This window comes from Emydura macquarii, unplaced genomic scaffold (assembly GCF_026122565.2).
Source record: "Emydura macquarii macquarii isolate MOO-44397 ecotype Brisbane River unplaced genomic scaffold, CSIRO-AGI_Emac_v2 contig_2422, whole genome shotgun sequence".
Classification (NCBI taxonomy): domain Eukaryota; kingdom Metazoa; phylum Chordata; order Testudines; family Chelidae; genus Emydura; species Emydura macquarii.
The window spans coordinates 40,010,909-40,037,269 of NW_027132559.1; the positions used below are offsets into that span (position 1 = coordinate 40,010,909).

At 41.8% G+C, this 26,361-nt stretch overlaps 1 protein-coding gene across 4 annotated transcripts in view; it reads right to left on the minus strand.

The window, feature by feature from the left end:
* NEBL (nebulette) overlaps positions 1–26,361 on the minus strand; it is a 382,486-nt gene that overhangs the window by 135,190 nt on the left and 220,935 nt on the right. Inside the window, exon 2 of one of the 4 annotated variants that reach the window (XM_067562340.1) lies at positions 21,696–21,807. The exons of the other annotated variants lie outside the window; for them this stretch is intronic. The gene's annotated coding sequence lies outside the window, so the exon portion shown is untranslated. The remainder of the gene's footprint in view (positions 1–21,695; positions 21,808–26,361) is intronic. 4 annotated transcript variants of the gene reach the window in all.

The window sequence follows — 26,361 nt, forward strand, 5'->3', positions numbered from 1 at the left end:
TACTATCCTTCCTCTCCTGGATGCTGAAACTGCTGTTCAAGTGTCTGCCACGCGGTGGTGTTTTATCACCACTGCATCATATTGCAACTATGGCCTACTACAGTGTCCAGCCAACTCCGCCACGTGTCTACAGATGACAGACTCCTTCACTCTGGGTGACATTCATTTGCCCGGCCGCATCTTCACTGGAATGACAACACTTCCTTGGTGGTATGGCAATCTATATCCGGACAATACCCCTGCCCAAATAGCAAAGGAGCTGCTGGTTAAAGTGGACCTTGCTGCTGCCTCTGTGGCTGCCATCATTCATAAGAATACTGCTAAAGGCTGTGTGAAGGTCCAACTCTCCACTCAGATTGTAACCCGCTTGGAAGACTCAACTTCTGGCCCAGCCTCATCACCTGGTGGACTATCCTGCAAATAGCTGCTGCTGCTGCTTCTCTTCTTGTCCTGCTTTCAACTTTACTATGCTCTCTACTCTTGCTCCCACCCCCCCGTTTTCCTCCCCCCCTCCATAACACCTCCCCCATAAAATCCTAAAATAGATCATGAATATCAAAGTACCTAAATAATTGATCATATCTCACTTATGGGTTCGATTTGTAAAACAGGAGTGAACTGTAAGGCACTGGGTTGTTTTCAGCTAACAAGTTGTAGGTCGAAACTCATTTAAATGGCTAACAAGCATATCTGATCCTCAAGGACAATGGCTAGTGTATGCATCCAATGGCTCAGGAAGCCAAATGTCCTCTTAGTGATTCTAATTCCAATGAGAACAGCACATTTGCTTTTAGAATTTCTGTCTCACCTGCCACCTATCTGTAGGACACCACCCCCTTCTTCCTCCACCCTATCCCTGCCCTGAGCATAGCCCTAGGATCCTTGATGTAAGTAGAGTGATTAAAGAGTCTCTGGATGAATGTAACGACCATAATCACTGTTGTTCTCTCCAGATGGGACAATGTCTGTATTTGTAAGTGAATAGATAAAATATTTAAAACACACTATGTAATCGATAAGAAAGCATATGTAATTGACCACTGTAACACCATGAAGTTGAAGCTGATTTATCAGACTTCCCGGTATCGTGAATAAACCTCTTCAGTATTGTCTGTGCTGCCTGATTCTTGGAGAAAGAATCCTTCGTGCTTTACAAGACACTATCATGCTAATTGGTCTTCAGAAGACTTTCTAAAACAGAAAAGGTAAAAATAGAGACTGTGATAAGAGAAACACATATTCCTTGCCTTCAGGAAACACTTTCTCTTGTAAGAAGGAATTAAAATGCGCACACAAAGTTTCACAGTCAAACTTCCCATTTTACCTATTGCTCCCTGGATGACCGGTTAAGACAATCATACCCCAACAATGTTATAATAATTTAGCACTGTTGCTGAAGGCCAACTATAAAATATATTCAATATATATTCAAAAATTATATTATTTTAAAAAGATAGAATATGATTATTTACAGCTCATTCTTTCCATAAAGCTGCCTGTGTGACAAAATAATCTGTTTTAATGTACTAAATATTACAAACAAAGTGTTTCATAATACGGTTGCATTGAGTTAGAAACAAAGCTGTAATAACCTGTACTGAAAATGGCTTTAACATAGCAAAGAACCTTGTACCAAGCGCTCTCTGGATCACATATGCCTATAATTAAGCTTGTGGTTGTAATTCTAGAGAGCAACTTAACAGTTCTTCAGCCTTGATCTAGAGCTCTGAAGAAAATGCACGAAAAACGTTATAGCTAGTAATAATCAGTCATGGGAAGGTTAAATTCTTACAGACACGCTGCTTAACTAGGATATATAGTTGTCATGACAACAGTGACAAGACCATAAAAACAACTCTTTCCTCCAATCTGCAGAAAAATATAGATTTCTTTTCTATCATATGACACAGTGGCAAACACCTGGTTTAGTAATCCTGTAGTATACTTGGCAACATGTCTCTATATTCTGACAAATATACTTAACATTTTTATAGGATTTAATTGAATATTTGATGCACATAAAAATGCCGCATGCACTAGCAATTCTTTGAGTGTTTCTTTTGCTTCTTAAATCATTTCTTTTTTTAAACAGCTTCTTAAATCATATGAAACCTTGCATTTTATCTTCATCATTGTTTACAGTTCAATTGTAATATTTTAACAGGAACACTTTAATAGAGAAAATGTTGTATAGTTCAAACAAAAACTGATTTAGTATCATCAAAAGAAACTATAGATTTCAGCAAAAACCAATTAAAACTGAGTTTGGCAATGTGTTTGGGGTGGATATCTGAGTGTTGTCAATTGTATTGTAGATATTTAAGAAGGCAACAATGCCATCGTTGTCAGGGATGTCGGTGTATACAGAGGGGACATCCAGGGTGTCAAGGATGATGTTCTGAAGGAGGTTATTAATGTTGTGGCGTTTCCGGAGGAAGTCAGTTGTGTCCTGGAGGAAGGTATCCCTTTGTGTGGTGAGTGGTTTGAGGATGGTTTCTACGAGTCCTGATATTCCTTCAGTAAGAGTGCCGTGGCCAGATATGATGGGTCTGCCTGGGTTTCCCTTTTTGTGTATCTTTGGAAGCATGTAGAAGTTTCCTGGGTGGGTTTATGGGGGATGAGGTGTAGAGATTATTTTGGAGTTGTTGGGGAAGGTTTTGATGATATCCTTAAATTCCTGAAGGAATTTGGGTGGCCCATTGTATTATGTAATATCTGGTGGAGTTTCCTTGTTCGATGAAGGTAGTTTTAAGTGTGTTAACACATTGCCAAACTCACCCACTTCATCCTCACCCATTACAATTTTACATTCAATAAAAAACACTTTGTCCAAACCATGAAAACAGCCATGGGTACTAGGATGGCTCCCCAATATGCCAATCTCCTCATGGGCCAATTTGAGGAAGAATTTCTGGACAAATGCAACATTAAACCAATGATATATTTGAGATACATGGATGATATTTTCAACCTCTGGGCAGACAACCTAAACTCCTTCATAGATTTCCACTGTAACTTCAACAACCACTATCCATCCATCAAACACTCCCATACCAGCATCAACCTCCTGGACATCATGATCAAGCTTCAACAATGGAACGCTACAAATGATTATATACCAAAAAATTTGCAGATCACTACACTTACCTTCACAGATTCAGTAATTACCCCAAACACACCAAGAAATCTGTTGTTTACAGCCAGGCCTTCAGATACCATAGAATATGCTACAACGAGAAAGTTCTGGGATATGTACCTTAACACACTTACAACCACTTTCACCAAACAAGGACTCTCCACCAGAGAAGCAGATCACATCATGGAATGGGCCACCCAAATTTCCCAAGAGAACCTGCTTCAATACAGACCCAATTCTGATCGCACACCCTAGTTGTCACTTACCACCCATTAGAGCCCATAAGGCATATCATTAAACAATTACAACCCATACTTGATGGCGACCACATCCTGAAAGAAATCTTTCCTGAATCCCCTTTCTTAGCCTTCAAGCAACCCCCCATGCTCACCCAGTTCATCATCAGAAGCAAGCTCCCCACAGATGAATATTCACCAACTCCAAAGTGACACCAGACCCTGCCATAACAGATGCAAAACCTGCAGACATATCTCCACTGCTATAACGATTAATAACCCCAACAACACACCTTTCAAGAGCCATAGGTCTTGCACATGCCTATCATATGTGGTGTATCTCATCCAGTGCACTAAATGCCCCCAGAAATCAACTATGTGGGTGAAACCAGACAATTATTACATTCTTGAATGAACTCACACAGAAAAAAGATAAGACAAAAACACTATATCATCCACAGGCAAAAACTTTTCACAAAACAATCACTCCATATCTGACCTCTCAGTCCTTATCCTCAAAGGAAACCTGTACAACACCTTTAAAAGACAAGCATGGGAGCTTAAATTCATATCTTTGCTAAATGGTCTTAATAAAGACACTAGATTTAGGCCTTATTACAACAATCTGTTCCCCAATAACCCCCCTTTTATGTCCTATGACTATCAAAGTGTTAATGGGCCACTTCACCTTGAATGGTCCCTTAGAATATGTTGTTTGCAGTATTGTTGTAACCATGTAGGATATTAGTGAGTTAATATCTTTTATTGGACCAACTTCTGTTGGTGAAAGAGACCAGCTTTCGAGCTACATGGCACTCTTCTTCAGGTCTAGGCTAAGAAATCTGTGTAGCTTGAAAGCTTGTCTCTTTTCCCAACAGAAGTTGGTCCAATAAAAGATATTACCTCACCCATCATGTCTTTCTAATATCCTAGAACCAAATGGCTACAACAACAGATTAAACGAGGTAATACTTCCGAAGAACCAGCTACCCATATTCCACAATATTTGACAGTGACAAAATTACAAAAAGGTGGGATTTTTTTCTAGATTGGTTGAATTTTGCTGTATCATTTACACACACAAAAAAATTACACAAAACCATTCTACTTTATCAAAAATATTATTTATTTTTATGTTAAAGCATCTCAAAAAGTATTTTAAGGCTTTTAATTTTTTTTTTTTTTCAAAACAACATTGGACACAGGAGTGGCAATTTACTGTTGAATGCAAGTAATTCCCAGTGAATTCAATGGGATTTGTACTTATATTTAAACTAGATAACTGGGACTCTAAAGGAGCACTCCTTTCACCATTGTAGCACTTGTATTTATAAGTAGTTTTTTGCATTCTTTCCCATTGTTAACAATTAACATATAAAACATGTAATTATCCTAAATAATAGGTTACTAATGTCCCCCAAAATATAATAAGCCAAGTTCCACTTTCCTAAAAAAATACCAAATTCCAGCTCTCCAGGCCATGCAGTGCTGGTGTTTACACGAGATTCAATAAACTGTCAAGAATTTCGCTGGAGGCGAAAATATGAAGTGCTGTGCACCTCACGCCATCAACAAATATTATTTTGTTGGGGTGGATCTCTTGTTGCTAGCAATAATGTTAAATAATAATAAACATTTTATACTTGCACAGAATCTTCTGTGTAAGATTTTAAAGACCTTACTAATATTCGGCTGGATCCACAATTTGGGGGACAAGGTTGGTGCTAAGCCACTATTACTCCTCTCTTCTCCCAGTCTTGGGGCAACTGTGGGCTAAACTGGCCCAAGGCACAAGTTAGAGCAATCACATGGGCGTTCTAATTTATGCTGCCTGAAATAGTCTTAGAAACTATTCCATGGCCCAGTATCACTTTGACAAGTACCCTATGGTGAGGGGTTTAGGGAACAGCTGGCATTACAGTGAGAGTGTGCAGCTTTAAATCTTCTTTGAGTCACTGGAGCAACATAAAGGGGACTTAAACAACCTGAAATATCTAGCCCATTGAATTTTGCTTCATTATACATAAACATATATCCTATTTTACAGATGGGGAAGCTGAAACATAAAGAAGTAAAGTGACTTGTCCAAGATCAGACAGGAAGCTTGTGGGAGAACCGGGATCAGAACACAGATCTCTTGACTCCTTGCCCTGTGCCTTTAACAAAAAGGCCGTACTAGTGGAACCTCAATTTTACAAACACCAATCTTATGAACGACCAGTTTTATGAACCATTTTTCCCAGTGGGGGAAAAATGAATCAACTACACAATAAAAGTGATGTTGATGAAGAACAGCTAGACATCGCACATTCTGATGCTTTAAGTACACTGTTTAAAGGACAAAAAGAAAGCAATGCAGAGCTCCCTATTGCAAGTTACACATCATATCTACTGTGGTTTTGAGATGTTTAATTTTATGAACTCCTGGAATCCCAATTAGTTGTAAAATAGGGGTTCTACTGTGCTTCTCAGGTTATTATAGTTCTTTTTTCTAATAACGCTGTAGTTAACGGACAACTATTATTTTCATTATAACCTAGGTTTGTAATTGCTGACACTTGACTTAAAATACTGAAGCTGTTGTGTTTTTAAATAGTTGCTATCTGTCAAGCAGCTTTTACTGGTAGCACAGTAAAAAAAAAAAGGGGGGGGCAGGGGGAGGAAGGAAATTGGGATTCAAGCCTGTCCTTAACTCACCACATTATACTAAGTAATGCAGCACAGAGCTATGATAGTACCGTTGATATTAGTTATACAAACTATACTAAATATGTACTACGTGCTATGTAACCACCAATATGGTATGAAACTATGCAAATATTCTATCTGTAGCCTAGGGCACAGTGATGGAGAACTACATTTTATTTCCTTCACTCTGTCAATTTTAAATTAAAGTTATACTCATGTATGTTTTATATGGAATTCACAACAGGTGATATTAAAAAGTAAACTTCAATTGGCAAACTAAATGGGAAGTGTTCTTTTCAAATCCAATTTTTTGTAAATATTTATTAATTTTTACATATACAAGTCATCACTGAAGAATTAATTTCTATTGAAGCCTAACACCTAGCTTTGAAGAGTTTTAGACTTTTCTCTTTCTGATGATCTGATGGGAAACCATAGCCTGCCTTTCAGTAAAATACCTCTCCAAAGCTTGGGGCTGGCTCTAGAATATTTACCTCAAATCTGTGGTAAATGTATTTTGGCAGCTTCACTCTAAAGCTAAAGAAAGTTTCCAATCTCCTCAAAAGGGTGAAGGTAATAACAATAATCTGTAATACAAAACTGTATGCTGGGGAAGATGCCCAAACTTATTTATAAGTACACTGTCCTAGAACTACAGGAGTAACTCTGTATCCTCCCCAATTTCATTTTCTGTTGCATTTAAAAAAAAAAAACCTCCTAAAATGAACCACAATGCACATATAGACTGAATTGCAAATTCTAAGTACATTATACATTGTAACCTTATTGTACAGTACTGCATTAACTTCACCAAGAAGCATTTTTAAGATCCTGTGGCTTCTACAGGTGAAAATTAATAGGAAGTAATACATGAAAACTGGAGCAGCAGTCATATCAATCACATGATGTCAGGAAGCACGGCCTGAAGCACAGACAGTGCTCTGGCAACCTAACAAGCACAGCTGGCCTGGGGCAGACTGGCTAATTGGCTACATTGCCTGACTGGCTGGAAGAGTCAGCAACTGGCTCTTAAACCCAGCAGCAGAAGCAAGCAACAGTTCAGTGGCTGTTCAAAGCATTTGCTCACAGCTGAGGTAGCTTCTGCCTTACCCCACTCCAAGGGCTAGTCTACACTAGAAGCACTGCAGCTGCACTGATGCAGTTGTGCTGCTGTAGCACATCTGGTGAAGATGCTCTATGCCGACCGGGCAGAACTCTGGCAAGTCAGATGTAAAAGTATAAATTAGGCAGGCCAAAAAACAATTTGAAGAGAAACTAGCAAAAGACTCAAAAACTAATAGCAGAAAAAAATGTTAAGTACATCAGAAGCAGGAAGCCAGCCAAACAATCAGTGGGGCCGCTGGATGATTGAGGTGCTAAAAGATCACTCAGGGAAGACACGGCCCATTGTGGAGAAGCTAAATTAATTCTTTGTATTGGTCTTCACTGCCAAGGATGTGAGGGAGATTCCCACATCTGAGCCATTCTGGTGTGGGAATCTCCCTCACATCCTTGGCAATGAAGACCTGTGTGACCCAGAGACTTCTTGGTGCTAACTGCCAGAGGGCACAGGGGGGTGGATAAGGTTTTACAGGGATCCCCTAGGTCAGCTATATGCATAATAGTTCACCAAAGGATGGCATGTGAGGTCAGTAGAGAGCCAGTAGCCCACTGGTTGTCATAATTATTGTGAAATGTATGTACAGATAACATTTAAGGAGTTGGGTATTTATCCTAAAATTAAGGGAAGTCAGCAGGAGGCAGAGGCGATGTGTGTGTGTGTGTGTGGGGGGGGGGGGGGCATACGGAGTCATTTCCTCCCCTCCAGATTTCTGTAAGCACCAAGCTGCCCTTGCAGTGCTCAGAATAAACTGACCCTGTGACCCCATGAAGAGTCCATGGACCCAAAGCTCCCAGACCTTCCCCGCAGCTCAGCGGGCTGCTCCCAGACTTGCTCTGCTCAGCCTGCAGACGGGGAGGAGAGCTCTATCCTTCTCACTCTCCACCCTCCCTCCACACATTTCCAGCTCACTCAGCCCCTTTCCCAAGCAGCTGGACCCGGGTGTCGAGGGGAGGCGATGGGAAGGAGTCACTTCTCCTGCTAGGTGAGAGTGACCGCTCCAGGGCACTGCTGCTGTGCAGCATGGCAGCTGCCTGCGAGAGACTGGCTGGGGAAGTGGTGCCAGCCTTGCAGCAGGTAATCCTGGTGGGGCAGGGAAAGCGTAGCAGCCATAGGCTTGGCGCAGGGCAGGGAATCCCTAGGGAAGGCGCCAGGAGCAGGTTCCATGTGCTCAACCTGAGCTAGGGGCATTGCTGAGGTGTCTGTGAGGGCACAGGAGCTTTAGGGAGAAACATTATTGCTGTGAGTTCCTTGCCCAGGTCTGGCTCTGGCCCAATGGCACATTTCTGCTCCTGCAGCCCCAGCCTCCCAGAGGCTGGTGGGATTGGCTGCCCTGGCCAGGGAAGTGGGATGAAAGGTTCCTGCACCCAGAGGTGACTTGAGGGGCAGTCACATGCTCCCAGAACCTTTAAATTGTGCCCCCCACTATCAACAATTACCTTCACCTCTGCCAAGAGGTGACATACCTCAGAAATGTTCCTTTCAGGCAAGGGGTAGCAGACACCTATCTCCCTGCCTCATAATGTAGGCCTATTAGCATACTAAGCCACTGGCAAAATAAGCAATGAAATAAACAATGTATATCTAAATGCCTTGTGTTCAGTGGATTGGTGATCTGAGATAGAACCGGTAAGCTGGGGTGTACTGTTTTTTTTTGGAAATAGTGTATCTGTGAATACTGTGAGTGCCCAAAGGACCAGGAGCTGGACGCTCCAGGGAGATGCACAGAGGGCTCAAGGGTTCAAGTGTGCCAATTGCTAACCTGTAGGATGACAGCAGAGCCTGCTAGACCTAGAGAGGAGTGCTTGTATTGCCCACATCTGGTGGAGTTGGGGAGCTAACCATGGCAGGCACAGACAAGGTTTCCTTATGCTAAGCTGGTAGCAAACTACCTCGGTACCCCCAGGAAGCATCACAGGTTGTATATGCCATATTTAGGTATGCAAATACCTACCCAGTATGTATAAGTAACTCAGTATGTATAAATACTTATACATACCCTAGTATGTACGTATAAAAAATGTTGGCTGCCTGAAGTTCTCAAGTTTGGCCCACAAAGTCTTAGAGCCAGATTCTCAGCTAGTGTAAACCATTGGAGTTAGGCCAGTTTACACAAGCTGGCAATAGGGCCCTTAGTTTCCTAGGAAGTCACCTTAGACTAGAGGAATTCAACATATGACACCACTACAAATGTCTTTCTGCTATCAAACCTTTTACAATAAGGTACAGACAAGTTATAACAGCCACAGTAGATCTTTTCTGAGGAATTTGTGGATAACTTCATAAAGACTTAAATTTGCATGCAGTCCTGAGGTATCAAAATAGCAAGATGCACACGAAACCCATCATTTGAAGTCAATGGGATTAATGTTTAATGTTTAAAGTTAAGCAGATGCTTAAGTGCTTTGCTGAGACTGAGCCTTAAAAATCAAAGCAGCTAATTGAAAAAATGAAAGATATGTACAGTAATTAGTCATGTCTGAAGGACACTGTGCATACCTTTACACTGGGAATAAGGGGTGTGATTTCCAGTTCATACAGACATACTCACACTAGCTCCTATCTGAGGTAGTGTATCCTTTATTTACATTGAATTGATAGTCCTGTGATAAACTATAGTGCCCCTAGGGAGTGAGGCTGGCTCCTGCAGTGCTACAGTTTTGAGATCAAGAAGGTGAAAGTTACTGTTAGTGATTTTCTTAGGCTTGGAGGCTCCAGGAACACACGAAGAATGAAGACAGTGACCACAAACAAAGTCACAAGTAAGGAATCTTGTCTGTATTATAAGTTTTACTAAGCACATCACTAAAGTTACAATCACAAACAAATATATAAAACCTAAGAGAACCCAGGCAATAGTGAATGCAGTATCCGTATTCAAATGCCTGAAGATATTTTATTCTGGTGGATCTCTCAAAAGGTGGTCATTGATAGAGGGATGATTCTGCCAGGGTCTTCCCACCCCATCCATACAGGAAACCTGTATCCTGTTATGATTACTTCTGACACCTTATGCAGAAGCATGAGGGTTCCAACTTCCTTTTCCTTACCCGTATTTGCACACTCCAGAAACTTTGGGGTGCCCCACTTCTCATGGGCTGTTGTCTTAGTTCCTTTTATTCTTATTAACATTTACATCAACATACTCCCAGAGTATCCTGTAAGCAGAGCAGGACTTTCCATGATGTTATAATCAGGTGCTTTGCGGCCTAAATGGGTACACTGCAGTATATTTTTTGGAATATTACCTATTACATTGGTTCTCAAACTGAGGGTTGCAACCCCTTAGGGGGGTCGCAATTTGGTTATGTGAGGGTCATCAGCTGTGAGTAGCCCCAACCATGGCCGGGCCTGGGGCTGTGAACAGCCTCAAGCCCCACCAACTGCGGGGCTGTGAGCCCTGAGCCTAGCCACGTGGGCTGTGAGCCTCTCTGCTTCCTCCCAGCGGAGGAACATGGGAATGGGAGCAGTAACACAGATACTGTTCAAAACCCCTCCTCTACGCCCCCCTCCCCGCGGTAATGTTCCTCCATGCCCCCCTAGGAGCTTGGGAGTGGGAGGGAGGAGGGAGAGTGAGGAGCAACACCAAGGCTCCCTGAATCCAGGCCACTTTCCCACCTAGGCTGTGCTGTGAAGCAATCATCAGGAGCTGCTGCTCTCTGCCCTCTCCTTATGCAGCCCAGGTGGAGAAAATGAACTGGATGCAGGGTGCCCTTACATTGCTCCTCCCCTCCACTCCCCCCACAGGCCCCTAGGAGTGCACAGAGGAGCAGCATTTGAGGGGGAGCGAGCAGCAATACCAGCCGCTCCGTGCACGCAGGTCATTTTCCCCAGGTGGGCAAAGGAGGGGGGAATGCAGGGATTAGGGAGCCCCCAGGGACCAGGGGGGCACCCACAGGGGCTAAGAGTCACACTCAGAGTCTTGCTCTGTGAAAGGAGTCACCAATACAACAAGTTTGAGAACCACTGACCCATTGGCACATTCTTTACAGTAATCTTGTAACTTTACTAGTCCAGGGTTATTCTTGGGTCATCAACTTATGTCAAGCCTACTAGGCCTGAGGCCTAGTGTGAGTAACCTGAAATCTTACAGGCCTTAGCTTGTAGGTCTTGCATTACAGCCTCACTTTACTTATACATCTAATACACACTCATCACTCCCAAATATTTGTCTATCTTATACTTCTATGTTCCTACCCTACTTATATCTATCACCTTAACTTAAATCTATTTATCCTACATTATTATATACAAAATAACATACGAGTTAACCATGACAATAGAAAACACAATTAAATGATAAAATGAACTAATTGGCTACACTGGCATGATTAGCTTAGTAGCATAGCATGAATACAAACGCGCTTGACCCAGAGGATATGTACTCGGGGCAGCTAGCCTGTTCAGCCGTTGCCACTGACTGACTGAAATGAATTCAATTTAACAAACATCCAAGCAGAAGAACCGTGAAACTAGATAATCTCTCTCTTTTTCAATGTGCATTATCTAGTATTTTTGCAGGATCATGTTCTTTGTATTATGATAACAGTAGGAGCAATCTCAGGAACAGATTATCGTAAGAACCACTTTTCACAGTATAAAACTGAAAATTATATTGTATTGTATCAGTTATATGATATTACCCAAAGTAGTATGCTTGAGTTCATGATATTCTGAATGAGGTCAGTGGGTTAATGTTGAACCAAATCTACAGAACTTATTTCATTCTAAACGTTTTACTTCTTACAGTGCAAAGAGATTGGTGTTTGTTTGTTTAATAGCTAAACATTCTATGCTTTTCACTAAAAACTAGATAATGAAATCCAGGAAACTTAACTATTAAGCTATTGTTCCTTCAAACAGGGTGATTCCTGGTATCTCAAATCCTTGGTTATTTTTTTGTCCATGTTCTCTGGGAATGGTTATATTATGAAGATGGCACCATTGGGAATAAGCAGAGAAAGTGTCTCATGTTACTCAGTAAACAGGGCCAGATTCTGCCACCCTTTCTCACACTGAGTGGTATCTCACTGACAAGGGCAGTAGTCCTGAAATCAAGCCTACATGGGCAGACACTTGTACCCAGGTGGCACTCACTGCAGGCGTGGGGCCGAGACCAGTTCCAGGAGAGCTGTTGTAATAATTGAGGCAGTTAATACTTTAACTGTGAGCCTAACTGGTAAAAGTGGAGGCAGATTCATGAATTGTCACAGTGACCTGTTACATAAAAATGTGTAAAAAAAAAATGTATGAGACAGAAAGCTTGAATTAATTTTGAAACAGAAGTCTACTTTTACCCAGTGACTGTGTTAAGATCATGCTTGTTAAACAAGAGACGTGTGGGACCAGAAATTAAGCCTAACTGGTGGACAAAATAATGAAAATAATGAGCTATTCCACCCATCACCCTTTCTGGTTCCCTTAAAAAGAGACCTTTTTTGGGATGGAGGGAAATACAACCACTAGTACTGCCACTATTAAGGGGTTTTTCACATCATCATGGACCCCAGCCTGATACATGTGAGATCCTGTTGTGTCTTCCCCTCCTTTGTGTGTCTCTTTCCATCCTCCACTATCTTGCTCCTCTTCTCTCCCTCTCTCAACTTTTTACCTGATCCTAAAATCAACTGCAGTGCACAGCACCAGCATAAATGAGAGTAGAAGACCAGACCAGCTCTGCTCAGCCTGAGAAGGACCAGTGAAGGAGAAGGCCCTGAGCAGACCAATCAGATGATGACTCTGACCAGAGAGTGAGTTGGGGTTCCAGAGCAACAGCTATCGTGGCCAACCTGCCAGCCCAAAGCATCCATCTATGACTTGACTAGCTGCTCTGTACCCTGAGAAGATCATGAAAAGACTTCTCTCCTTTCTGTCTGTCTGTTTTGTCAAAAGCAGGAAAGTAATATCACGCCTGACTCAACATAACAACAAAACTAACCCCTTTCTTCCTCACCTAGGACTGCTTCACAAAATAAAAGACTTTAACCAATATTTACCCTCTCTGAAAAGAGACTGATAGGTTTTGACTGTTTGTTTTTCACAATCACTCAATTTCAGTTTCAATGCTTTTTGCCTTGTTTTGATTCTTTTTCTTTTGTTATTTTCAATCAGTAAATTTCTAACCTTTGGCATTCATAGATTCTGAGACCCATTGTGATCGTCTAGTCTGACCTCCAGTATAACACAGGCAATAAAACTTTCCAAAAACATTTCCTGGAGCATGAATTTCCTAGTGTTATTGTCATGGTACTAAGCAGGCTACAGTCACGGTATACCAAGCCCCCAAACCTCGTTTAACACTGTTTAATGTTGGACAGTGACAGGATCATGTTAACATCTTTGACTCTTTAGACGCATATATTCCACCTAAATTAATACAACACTACTCACATAGGTAAGAAACTAGATTCACAATTAAGGTCCTAAAAATAAGTAAAGTTGACAGAATTGGACTCTAACGGAAAGCTATTGATTGTCTCTGTCCAGTCCTTACGAGATGGAAAGATGTGGACCAATAGGTAGGACCAAAACAGATTATTATTATTAGAGGAACACATAAGACATTTATCTTTACACATTAATTTTTTATTTTAGAAAATACTATCCCTTTTTTAATGAGAAAACAAAGCATACTTGAAGATTAGTAAGATTCACACCATTACCTTTGATCTTCAACAGACTGAACTAATGACATGTGTGGAAGACAGAAAATATGAGGAAAGTCCACAGTTATATTTCCCAAAAGTAATTTTGCACTAAAAGAAACAAATGTGTAAATAATCACTGTGAACCCTCTTCTCTTCTTCCTTTAAAACAAAGAAGCCATACAGGGGCAGCATCAGCTAGTAAAACAGAGTCAAACTGAATTTGAGGTAACAAATTTTTATTTGGATGAAATTTGGCAGTTTCAGATTCAGATAATCATTTGCATATTTAAAAAGATGCTCTCTTTTAGCTATATAACTTTTATTAATGCATCCATATAGACACAATCTGGATATACTCAAACTTCCAGCAGGCAAAACTTGTAGGTGAGCAGCCAGAAAAACAAAGACTGGCTAAAGTTTATGAAATGCTCTTCAAAATAAAATCCTACTATTTTTACTTCACTCTAGAAGAGAAATATACCTTAATCATAAAAGCTTAGCATGCTTGAAACAGAGGGAAAATCATTTTCCCCATTCCATCCTAAAAATTGGTGATAAAGTTACATCTCCATGAAATTCTGACTTGTACTCTTGCTGTGGAGGTTGATTATCAGTGGCTGACTTCAACATGTGACACTGGGCAAATGACTTGCCCTTCTTGTATTTCAATCAACTTATCTGAGTGTGATACAGGACTTCCTGAAAACTAAACGTGCCAGATGAGCTAAAATTCCTGGATAAATAGATTATCCAACAAATTAATTTTAATTGAAAATTCTGATTTCTATAACAGTAACATCAGATTCTATTCACATTACAGAACTATAAACACTAACAACCTTCAAAAATTAAAGTAGTATAATATGCAAGGAAAGGAATGAGAGAGAGAGGATATAAATGTTTTCCAAAGGACTTACTTATTGGCCATGATTATTTTATACGTTGTAAAGCATTTATTATAAGCATTATTTTTCTTTACTCCTCATACTTCAAATTTAAAAACAGAGGGAAAGAAGAACTGGAAATGTCATTTTGCATAGGGATGTTTGCAAAGTGTGACTGGAGACTTTTTTTTTTTAATCTCATTTTACATACTGTGTTTCCTTCTTTTACTGTGTGAGAGATGCACAGTATTGACAAATAAAAGCATAACTGCTTACTCTTAATTACACAATAGACTCTGGAAAAGCTAGTTAACATATTCATTGGTATGGAAAGCTATTCTTTTGCTCCTTATCCCTGGAGAAAATTATTCAGAATTGAACACTGTGTGCTTCCATCATTAGTTATAAACTGGAAGGTTACATTATTTGCATTGATTTAAATCTAAACAGAAATAGATTCAGGGTTTTCTGATCTTTCTTCATTATACAAGAGAATCCAAGAGTTGTGTGTATTATGCCCAATATTCTGCCTGTCATTATTTAAGATGTATGAGGCAGAATAGAAAGCTCAAGGGACTGATAATAGGGTATGGAAATCTTTACCCCTAGGTCATTGGTTTGACTGAACTGTATTTGGTGAACTTAATCCTTAGACCACTATTCAAACTGCCACCATTATTGAATGAATCCTCAGAGAGGCCAATGACTAAATTGGCAGTAAGATTAAATTACTCTCTGACCCTTAAAGTAGTCACTCTAGAATTAGGATGACCATATGTCCCAGTTTTATTTGGACCATCCTGTTTTTTCAGATGATATCCCAGTATCCCTTGTACTTTGTTGAGGACATCTAAATGTTGCAGTTTTTCATTTAATCAATCAATACATTTAAGTTTTAGTATAAATAAACATTTATACAAAAGATTTTGCTATACCAAGTAAGAATATGCTCTGTGCTTATCACAAACAGTCCAGTAAGTGTATGGAATGATGAACAGTGTTTGCAATGAAGAGAAAAGTCAAATGACTGTAGGACATTATTAAAGCTCTTCTTTTGTTCAGAGTGAGCATTTAGAACAGTAGTTACTGGAAAAAAAATTCTTGACTTGGAGAAATACTGATGTGTCACTCCTGAATCAGAAGTTGATAGCAATGACAACGACACACATTTTCTAAAAATGTACTTTTGTCTTTTGAATTATTCTTTCACAAACTTAAAAAAAGTTGCCACAAAAAGTCTCAGCTTTTGATTTCCAAAATATTGTCATTTTACTCCAGAATAGAGTTAAGGCACACTGATGGGACAAACAACAAAATGAGGACTTAACTTGGAAAACACAAACTAAAACATCTGAGGATAGGGTTGGGGATGGATGTTAAATAATCATAAACAAAGATACCCCATGAAAGAGAGAAACTTTCAGAAACAACACTTAAAGAAACCTAAAGGAGAGAGTACTCAGCAAATTAGGGACCTAATTCTACAGCTCTTATATCTATTGGTGTTTACCTTTGTATTACTTTTAATAAGTTTATATATGATTTTTAATTTCTGGATGTGAGTGTGTGTATTGTATAGCTATGCATTATTTTACATGAATTTCATCTTTTAACCTGTGCTGTTATAAGTCTCATTTCCCCCCGCAAGGCCTTTCTTGTTTACTTTTCCATGTGGTTGCCACCTGTAATTGTACATTTTTCCTCACAGGTGAAATGAGTTTTCATCAAGCTGTGTGTATGCAGGCATTGTGCCATTGTTTTCTGTGATTTTTATTTTTATTGGGTGTTTTGTCTGTTTCTTTAATATTCACTCCTCCCTATCTCCATGGTTTTTCTTGATATAAAAACTCTTCCTTTCTTTTTATTACTAAACAGCTCATGCATTTTTTTCCACTTAATATTGACTTTTCAATTTTCCCCCAGCTTGTGTTCACACTTGGTGTATGGTTCCAAAGTGGCCATTGTCATCTCACATGTATGGAAGATACAAGCAGAAAAATATTTTGGCAGCCCACACACATCAGGACATATTCCTCTATAAAAGACAAATCAGAAAAGTTTGTGAAAAATGTTGCTTTGTTTCATAGCTTCAAAGAGTATGTTGTTGTACTGGGATGCATTTTAAGATTTATTTCATTAAAATCATATGCCCAGGTATGATGTTTTTCTGCAATCAATGAACACAGATGCAGGATATTCAATTTTTCCACAGAATTTAGTACTTTGCAATACAAAAATCATGAGCAATTTTTATCCTTATAGTACCTCCAGCCACTGCATCTCCCAATCAGTCACAGCAGAGTATATTAAAAATACTTCTGGCCAGAACAATCCAATGAATGTTAGGAGGTCCTAAATCTGTGCACCCTTCTCCCAAATTCTTTACCTTTTAGTCCCAACATACCACTCAGAGTATGTGTCATACTAATTCTTTCTCTGAAAACTATCCCATGAGTCTAACACCAGTGAAGCTCCATGGATGGTAATTATGGTGGGAGCACCAGCACAGATAAGGATTCAAGCATACACTGGTATTTGGAGCACTCTGTTGCCTAAACCTGCTCAGAGAAGGTTAAACAATGCAATGGTATTAAAAAAAAAAAAAAAAAAGAGGCCTTGTCTGGCAGCTTGTCTACTTGAGCATTCCCACTATTGCTATCACAGGTAGAGATGCACTTGTGCTAGTAATGGTGGGTCAGAAAAATGGCTAGATACAACCACAAGGGAAGTTGCAGCACTCAGCTGATGCTTTCCTTCCAAATAACTGGTTTTCCTCCCTGGCCAAACATTCGTCTTTTCCTAAAGACAAGACTGCATTTCCTTTCACTACCCCACCCACTCCACAGAGGCCGCTCAAGACAATCTGCCACCCTAGCAAAAACTTCAGTTGCTGCCTCCCTCTTTCACCCTGCCGCTCAGCTCAACCACAATGGGACCTGGACCCTAGCAGGAGACACCTCTCTACTCGTAGGGCCCTGGTTAATGGGCAGCGTAAACCTCCTGCCCCCCACATAAAGCCCTGATCCTGTACCAGATATGGACTGACTGCAGAGCTTACTTCTGCACTAGCTACACACCAGATGTGTTCACCACAAAATCCTTTAATGCTCTGCCAGGTCTGGCTGAAGTTACCCTAAATACAGTACTGTATTTTGTACACAGTGCCACCTAGTGGCTGAACTGTGTAATACAATTTAGCATCCCATTACTGGGATGCTGATCCCCACCATCAAAGAGTGGCGGGCTCCTTTCCACTGACAGAATGGGGGTATCCGCACCACAGCCCCTATATTCAGTTCCTCTGTCTCAGCTCTCTGTACTTCACAGCCCAGCCCAGCTCCTCCCCCCCCCCCCCCCCCGGCACTCAAGAACTCTCCCACCCACCCATCTGCCCCCTGCACCTTTACAGATGAGCGCCTCACTGTGCCCAGACACAGTAGATTGAAGCAGTGACTGCAGTGTGAGCCCAGGGCAGTGGCTGGGAGCTGACTGGGCACTAGGGCCCACGGGGAGAGGTGCAGACTGGGTGCCAAGATGGAGCCAGGTAAGTTGCTGCGCTGTGGTCAAAGCCTCAGCAGCACTCGTGGGGCCATTGGGGTTGGAGTGCTTCCCTGGCAGCTCAGCTGGAGGCCGCTTCTTGCTCCTTGGAGCCCCAGCTGGCAGCTGCTCCTTCACACAGGCAGCCCCTCCAGCCTCATCTGATGTTGCCCACAGCACAACCCATGGAAGCAACAAAGGTGAATCTATTGAAATCTGCTGCTCTGGGCAGCTGCCTAGTCTACCTATAGCTAGAGTGGCTTTTACACCCACCCTCCCCACACACACACACACCCTCTCACCCATATGTATGCCCACTGGTCAGCCACGTCCTAAAAAATTAAGCAACAAGGTATAGCTATAGGTGACCCTGGAAATACCTCCAGCTAAAGTTACCTAGCACTTTCCATTTTCAGTTGCATATGATTTTGCCAAATTTTAATATTTAAGGCTGAATGTTTCCATGCTGGGCCTCTGCTTCAGGCTGAATTTTATTTATTGATTTGATTTGATTTTGGAGGGCTATGGGGAGCGGGGTTGTCAGCTAAAACCGTGCAGCCATTTCTGAGAAGAAGGTTAGGGAAAAATACATTGTTTTGCTCATGTTGAAAAATAATGACAATTATTTCATCGAGAAGGTGGAGTACCCTCATGCGCTGGAGCAGAAACTTGACATTTGGTGGCAGGGGATGGGGGTTGCCCTGCTTTCACTATAAAATCCACCTGAATTTGGCCAAGTTACAAGTCTCTGAAAATCAGAGCTTGAACATGCTCAGTAGACACTTGTTAGAGTTTAGCAGTTACAGCCTCTGAAGATTCAGTCTATCTGAACATGCTCTATCCCCTCAGAATTCCTGTGTGGTGACTGGACTGCACATGTACTCTCCCCACAGAGCGACTAAATGTGCTCCATCCTGGGGCTGGAGGGGCTGAGCAGGACCTTTTGTGTAACTGCTCATCCCAGCAGCCGGTGGCTGCTGTGGACTGGGCATCAGAACTGAGAGCAGAGAGACTCTTTCCTGTGTTCTCAGTGCTCCCCCTGCTGGAATCCAGGCACCATGGAGGAGAACAAGGAAGCAGCCTGACTAAAATGCAGAGGGTTGAGGTTGGTGTTCAATAATCGTGGAGCTGGAGCGGGGAGGGGAGTGGAAAGTAGGATTGGGGGCAGGACAGCAAAGACAAGGACAGGAGCTGGGGTGGAGGGGGAATAAGAAAAGAATGAGACAGGACAGGGAGAGTTGCTGGGGCAGGGTGTGTAAAAACAGAAGCACAGGAGGCAGAAACAGGGGGGTTGAGGAGAAATGGGAGCACAGGAGGACAGAGGTAGAAAGATCTATAATCCCTAGAGCACACCCTCTTCAAAAGCTGGACTTGAACCCAGGATTCCTGAGTCAACTTTCCTCTGCTGTTTAGCAAATAGCTGCGAAACCACTGGAAAGTGCATGTGTCAGCCCTCTCTAATGTCTAGTTTACTCAGAGGGTAACAGCCTATTATTGCTACCATTCACTTTGTTAGTTCAAGTTGTATAAGTCTGTGTTGTGGATCTGAGGTCCCAGTCAGGCTGATGACCAATGAGAGGGTCACTATGGTTCCACAGGATGAACTTTCAGATTTTTCTAATTTGCTTTTTTAGGAAATTACATACAAAAAACTAATGTTAAATGAACCTTAAGTAAAGCACTTAAAAGTTAGGAAATGCCAGAATTATGGTTACTTATATGAACTCCTCAAAGAAGGGCCCAGTTTTCTCTATGTTCTCTGTGCAGTGCCTCTCACACTGGTGGACTCTATAAAAAAAAGATAAATGATAAAATAATAAATGATTTGCTGGCCAAATTATGCCTTCAGCTAAACCTGTTCAAATCCATGGTGTTCACAGGGGTACAAGTGAATGGAACTCAGTAAATGAATGTGTGTGATGCAGAAAATGGAACTGAATCAAACTCACACTCTCTCAGGCCTGCAGAGCCAATGCCACTAAGAGAAATAAAAAGCAGTAAGCACTAATTTTTGTCACTGAAGTCAACAGAAATTATTGTGAATGCACAAAACAGTCGGAAGGTGCCGTTTTACAGTCATGTCACAGAGTAGAGCTGCACTTAAAGGATAAAAAAGCTCTTTCACAAAAAACTGTAAACAGAAAAAGCAGCAAAAAAAGTATTCATGCAAAAATTCTGGAAGAGTTAAAGATTTTTTAAAGGTCCAGATAGCAAATTAAATTAGAACACCATAAAAAAAGACACATGATCAATAATAAAATAAGGAAAAATCAAGCTGCCCGGCAAGAAGTTACAGGGGCCATTAAAGGGCAAAAGTGGAAAGTTAATGACAGATGAGCTTCATGCTGCCAAGAGCTGGAATGCACTTTCAGATCTGGTATTTGTGAAAAAACATGAAGGTTATCCTTGGATACATAATCTTGGGGTGGTAAGTAAAGTGCTTTATGAGCAGACTAGAGCAAGTACAGTAGTTATATTATAAACTGTAAAATGTTATACACTAAGAAGTATGTGATCATGATTACAGTATAATAATGCATCTCCAAAGGGGCCAAATTAAGATTGCACAGGCAATCTTAATTCTGGCATTTCCTTACAGTTGAGTGCTTGACTTTACAACTATAATAATGTTCTTTAAGGTTGTTTGTGTGTGTGTAGTTTGCTAGGGTTTTAAAAAAGCAAACTGAAAAAAACAGATCACGTGACAATATACAGACACCCACATGGGTCATCAGCAGGGTTGGAACCTTTAGCTCTATGGCAAACACCACTAACACAAACACAGCTAACAGAGTAAGTGAAAGCAGTAGTGTGCTGTTATCTTCTATGTGGATCAGCAGTAGAAGGAATGGGACAATTTCCCTGCGGGTATCACAATTATTTGCTGACAGTAGAGGAATAGAGACTCAAGAATCTTGATTCTATGCCAAGATCAGGAGGGGAGTGTTCCAGTGAGCACAGTTTTCTCTGTCTATATTCTCTCCAAACATAACCGCTTCCTACCTCGGTTCCTCCAACACAGCCCAATCTTTTCTCTTCCCCACCTCTGGCACCTCATTTGAATCCCATTCTCCTTCCCTAGCTTGTCTCAGTCTCCACTCCTCAGGCTTCTTATCCCAGTCCCTGTCTCCTTATCCAGCAAGTCTTAATTTCATGCCTTCCAACTGCCTGTCCCAGTCTTTTTGCCCAAGCAGTCTTCCCCATCTCCCAGTTTCTTGTCCCCGGTTCCCACGGGGGGGGGGGGGGGGAGAGAGGGGAGGTAGAGAGAGAGACAAGCTGCAGAAAGCTTGTGGCAGCAGGAGAGACTTCCCCAAAAATAGGAGACAGTGCTTCTCCCCAGGAGGGGAGCAGCAGAAGAGGGAAAAAAACAACCCAGACACCAGCTTGGGGGAAAGACTGAGACCTCTCTGGCCCCAGGGTCTGGGGGATAAAGACTTACTGACTCACCCCCTTCCAGTGGGATGGAGAGGCATTCCACAGGCCAAACCAAGGCCAAGGACTTGTCCAGGATGGGGTAGATTTACCTCAGGCCCATTCCGTCAGAGGAGGCGGCTGTTACCTGGCAAAAATGAGGGAGTGTTTTGCTACAGTATATTGTGCATTAACATACATTACTTTGGTTGCAAGCCATTATTTGCAATGAAAATAAAATCTTTGCAAGCACTGTGACATGATTCACAGTCTTTTAAGAAATCATGAAATCATACAATTGGATAAAATTAAATCCTGTCATCCCAGTGTATATTAAAGTATAAGAACCTTGCATGACACTGTGATTCAGATCTACATTTCTATACCAATTTATATTTTTAAGAATACAAAATGAACCTGCTCTTAACAAAATTTTCCTCTCTCTTTTTAAACAAAAAAAAGAAAATTAAAATTATATTTTAGTCATATTCAGGATTTCTGAAGCACAGCCTAATGCAGTGACCCAACACAACATCCAGGATAGGAGAGAGGGCAATGACTACTTCAGTCCAGTCCTAATCCCAATACCGTCTTTCTTCATTGTACAAAGCCAGAAAGACAATCTCAGCCCTGAAGAGTTTACAATCTAAGTATGAAATGAGATGCAACGGGTGAATGCAATCAACAGGAGAAGCAAAAGGTAACACTGAGTTGATTACAAATGGCCTGAAAAGTGGTGGTCACTACTGGGAAGGTTTTTGTAGGTTACTTGGCTGAGGAGAAAAATAAAAGTTCTAAGCGTATATCTACACTCAAAAAGCTAATTCGGCTGTCCTGCTATAACACTTCAGTGTAGACACTCACTACCACAGCAGGTGGGGTTCTTCCTTCACTGTAGTTAATTCACCTCCCGAAGAGGCAGTTGTTAGGTTGATGGAAGAATGCTGATGGATTTTTCATACCCCTGAGAGAGACTGCTATGCTGATGTAAGTTGTCTATATTGTGGTTTTTAGACTAGGTAAAGCTACATCCAAGTAGCTGCACCTGTGCAAATTCCTACTCGGAGACGTGCCATGAGGTGCAAATCCCTAGTGTAGACACACTGGACTACTGCAAACCTCAGAGTAAGACACACAGATACAAGACATAATTTACATCAGTACAATGACGACACTGATGCTAAAAATCCCAAAAGGGAACGCCTTACTTAGTCTTGCACTATGTAGTTCTAATCTACCTGTCCTATCATACTAGGGAGAATTTCCTGACTACCTCATACAAAAGGCATCAAGCAGAGAGCTGACTCAGTCTACTGCAGTAGGACATGCAGACTATCATCCACAAGGGCTACAGAGACAGATAGCTACAAGGAACCTTTTAAAAATCTTCATATAATTCATTAATGTGAAAGGTAACTCAAACAGCAGAATTTAGAAGCACTTACAGGCCTAGAAGATGGCGTCTCACATAACACAAGCATACTCCTGACCTGCCAGACAATGTAGCAGCACCACCCCAGATTGTTCATCCAGGTCCCCCTCGGAGTATGGTGCTAGCAGGCTGCAGCCGAGAATGATTTCCCTAATTGCACTTCCCAGAAAATGGTATTCCAGCTCCACTTCCTGGTTTTTCCATTTCATTTACACCAGGGGACCTCCAAAGGCAACAGAGCTTCAACTAATAGGTTTCAGGAGAGAGGAGGCCAGGAGGCACAAACAGGCAGGAGACATGAGTGTCAACTATTCAGAGATGGGAGGAGAGGAAATGGGAAGGGACACCTGCAAATGCTGCTCCATTAAGAGCCCTGTTGAACTGAGGGTCATCCTCACGGGGGGATTTATTTTATAGTCATTTTATTTTATTTATAGGCTTTTCTATGGTGCTTAGAACTATAGCATATGAGCACCTCATACAGCAAACGATTTGTCCTCACAGCACCATCAGCTGGTTATTATTATTATTTAACATTGATACCATGGTAGTGCCAAGAGGCCAGCCAGGGCAAGGTCCCACTGTGGTAAGCATTCCACAACATTTATAATAAAAAATGATGATCATTTGCCAAAGGTCACATCAAAAGTCTGTAGCAGAACTGGGAAATGCCAGATCTCCTGAGACTTCCCCACAACATCCTTTCTCCCCAGAATGAAAACAAATGGAATGTCCAGTTCAGCTCAGCACGAGCAAACAACCCAGCAGAAGACAATTTCAGGTTGTTTTACTTGCAAACTATTGAGAAGAAAGGCAACACCTGTGAAGTCCACTGCCTAGAGATTACTGCTCACAGCAAAGACAATGTGCAATTCAAAGCAACAGTAATGCTCGTTCACATGCTAAGACTAAGGGCAGGTCTACAGTCAAAACACTGCATCTGAGCCACTGTAGCATTTCAGTGAAGATGCTACTATGCCAAGAGAATAGCTTCTCCCATCGACATAGTTAATCCACCTCCATGAGAGGCAGTAGCCCTCCCATCGACATATCGCTGCCTACACCAGGGGTTAGGTCGGTATAAATATGTGGAATTTTCACACCCCTGAGCGACATAGTTATGTAAGCAAGGTCTGAGTGGCCCTCCCCTTGCTCAATCAGCTGTAAGGAGGGGCACTTTATTTGCATGGGCTCTATCTGCATAAGCCCACCTCGATGCTGAGCAGCATGATGAGAAAGGGTCAGTTTTGGCTGGTAATGGGTTATAAATCACTGGAGAGTTAACTGCAGCGGTAATGAAATGTTGTCTCCCTGTTGTATAAACAAATGGCAGCAGAAGGTTTTCCCATGAATGAAAGCTGACAGCTGAAATTCCCAAAGAGCTGAAATCACTAAAAGAACTGGGAAATCTTGACTGACAACCAGCAGAGAGGACCCAGCAGGGCCTGCAGACGGCAGGAGCCAGCAGCAGTCGGCACCTGCAGACGGCAAGAGACAGAAGCAGTGATTTGGCGAGGCCCACATCTGGCAGGAGCCTGCAGAAGGGGACTGGCTGAGCCCACAACCGAGAGGTGGATAGTGTAACTACGAGGGTCAATTGGGTAGGGGAAAGCGAGAAGGGAGAGGCGAAGGACATGCCCCATGCTCTCTCAGGTGGGGTGGGTTTGGCTCATTGTGTTCATGAATTTTGTTTGCACTGTTTTCCCAAACCAGTGCTGTGTTACTTCCTTTTATTAAAAGGTTTACTTTCTACACTCAGACTCTGTGCTTGCTAGAGGGGAAGTATTGCCTTTTGGGGACACCCAAGGGATAGTGTGTGATTTCCAGGTGACCAGGTGGAAGCTCGAGCTGGTTTGGTGTTGTATCATTGACAGGAACCCCTAGATATAGAACCTGGCCCTTTGCTGCTGCCGGCTCCACCTGGCAGAAGGGTTACAATTATATTGATGTAAGGTTACTATGTAGACCTGGCCTAAGTGGATGAAAAATAGCACATAAACTCAGTGCAAGAGGAAGAGATGACCAATGGGTACATATGTAAAACAAAGCAGATACTCAGTTTGTTTATTAAACGTGAGAGAGGTTATGCAAGCCTTGAAACTCATTAAATTCAGAGCCCCCATACTTGCCATACATTTTTGGGGGCATAGAAGAGCGGTAAATAGAACTCAGTTCTGTGCCTTGAGCACAAACCTACCCTTTCTCCTTTGGTCCGTATGCTCATGAAGTTACATAAAGACCATGCTGTAGCTTGAAGACACTGTTTCAGAATGAACTAAAAACCCTGGAAGTATTATTCTGAGGCAGAAGGGAAAAGCAATCAGTAGGAAATGCCTGCTTCCCTGTTGCTAGTAAATCAGATTAAATAATTAGGCTTAACATAAAAATACCAGACATGCCTGTGAAATATTAGCCAGGTGGCAACCCCACACCAGTCTCAATATGTCTCCCCAGGGTCACCTTTTGTGATGTTAGTTGTGAAAGTTTAGAGTGACCTTGGGGGCACACAGCAAAGAGGTAAGAGCCTGTGTAAACAGGAAATGAAGTCAGTCTTGCATTCACTCCAGCCATGGTGTGCTGGGTCTCTGTAATCTCTACGTGGTGTGAGAGTGGGATTCAATAAAGTTCCAACAGATTACAGAACACCCCAGCTAAAATGGAAAAGGGGGAGAGGAAACATACAAGCTTGCTCTCCAGTCCAACCAAAACTGCTGAAAAGCTGCACACAGCTAGCAGCAGAACAGGCAGTGAAAAAGCCTGAAAACTCAGAGAGCCCACAGAGATCTGCTATGGTGAGTCCAAGCTACACAAACAAGGAGTATGGGTAGGAAAGTAAGGGACACTGAAACGATGAGTAGGTCCCACAGCAACACCAGTTTGCTTACATAAATGGCCATGCCACCTTACCCCACACAGAAGCAACAAAGAGAAAAGAGGGGAATCTATGGTCTGGTAAAACAGCAGAGATGGCTACATCTGACCCATCGTTTTTCCAAATACCATCCCCAGCAGGATTTGGTTTCTGGCACCCTGAGGGATGGCCACCGTGGGTAAGCAGATTCCAGAAATTCTGTCAGGCATCTGGTTTATATCAGCAATCAGAGAAACAAATTAATACCCTGCTGCATATAATAGGACCTGCAGCAGAGGACTTTGTCCTTCCCAGAAGTCTCACCGCTGCTCAGATGAAACAGTTCAACACAGTTATAGAAGAATTGGATAAAGTATTTCATGCCATGCTGCAAAGTTATTTTTGAGCAAGCATGATTT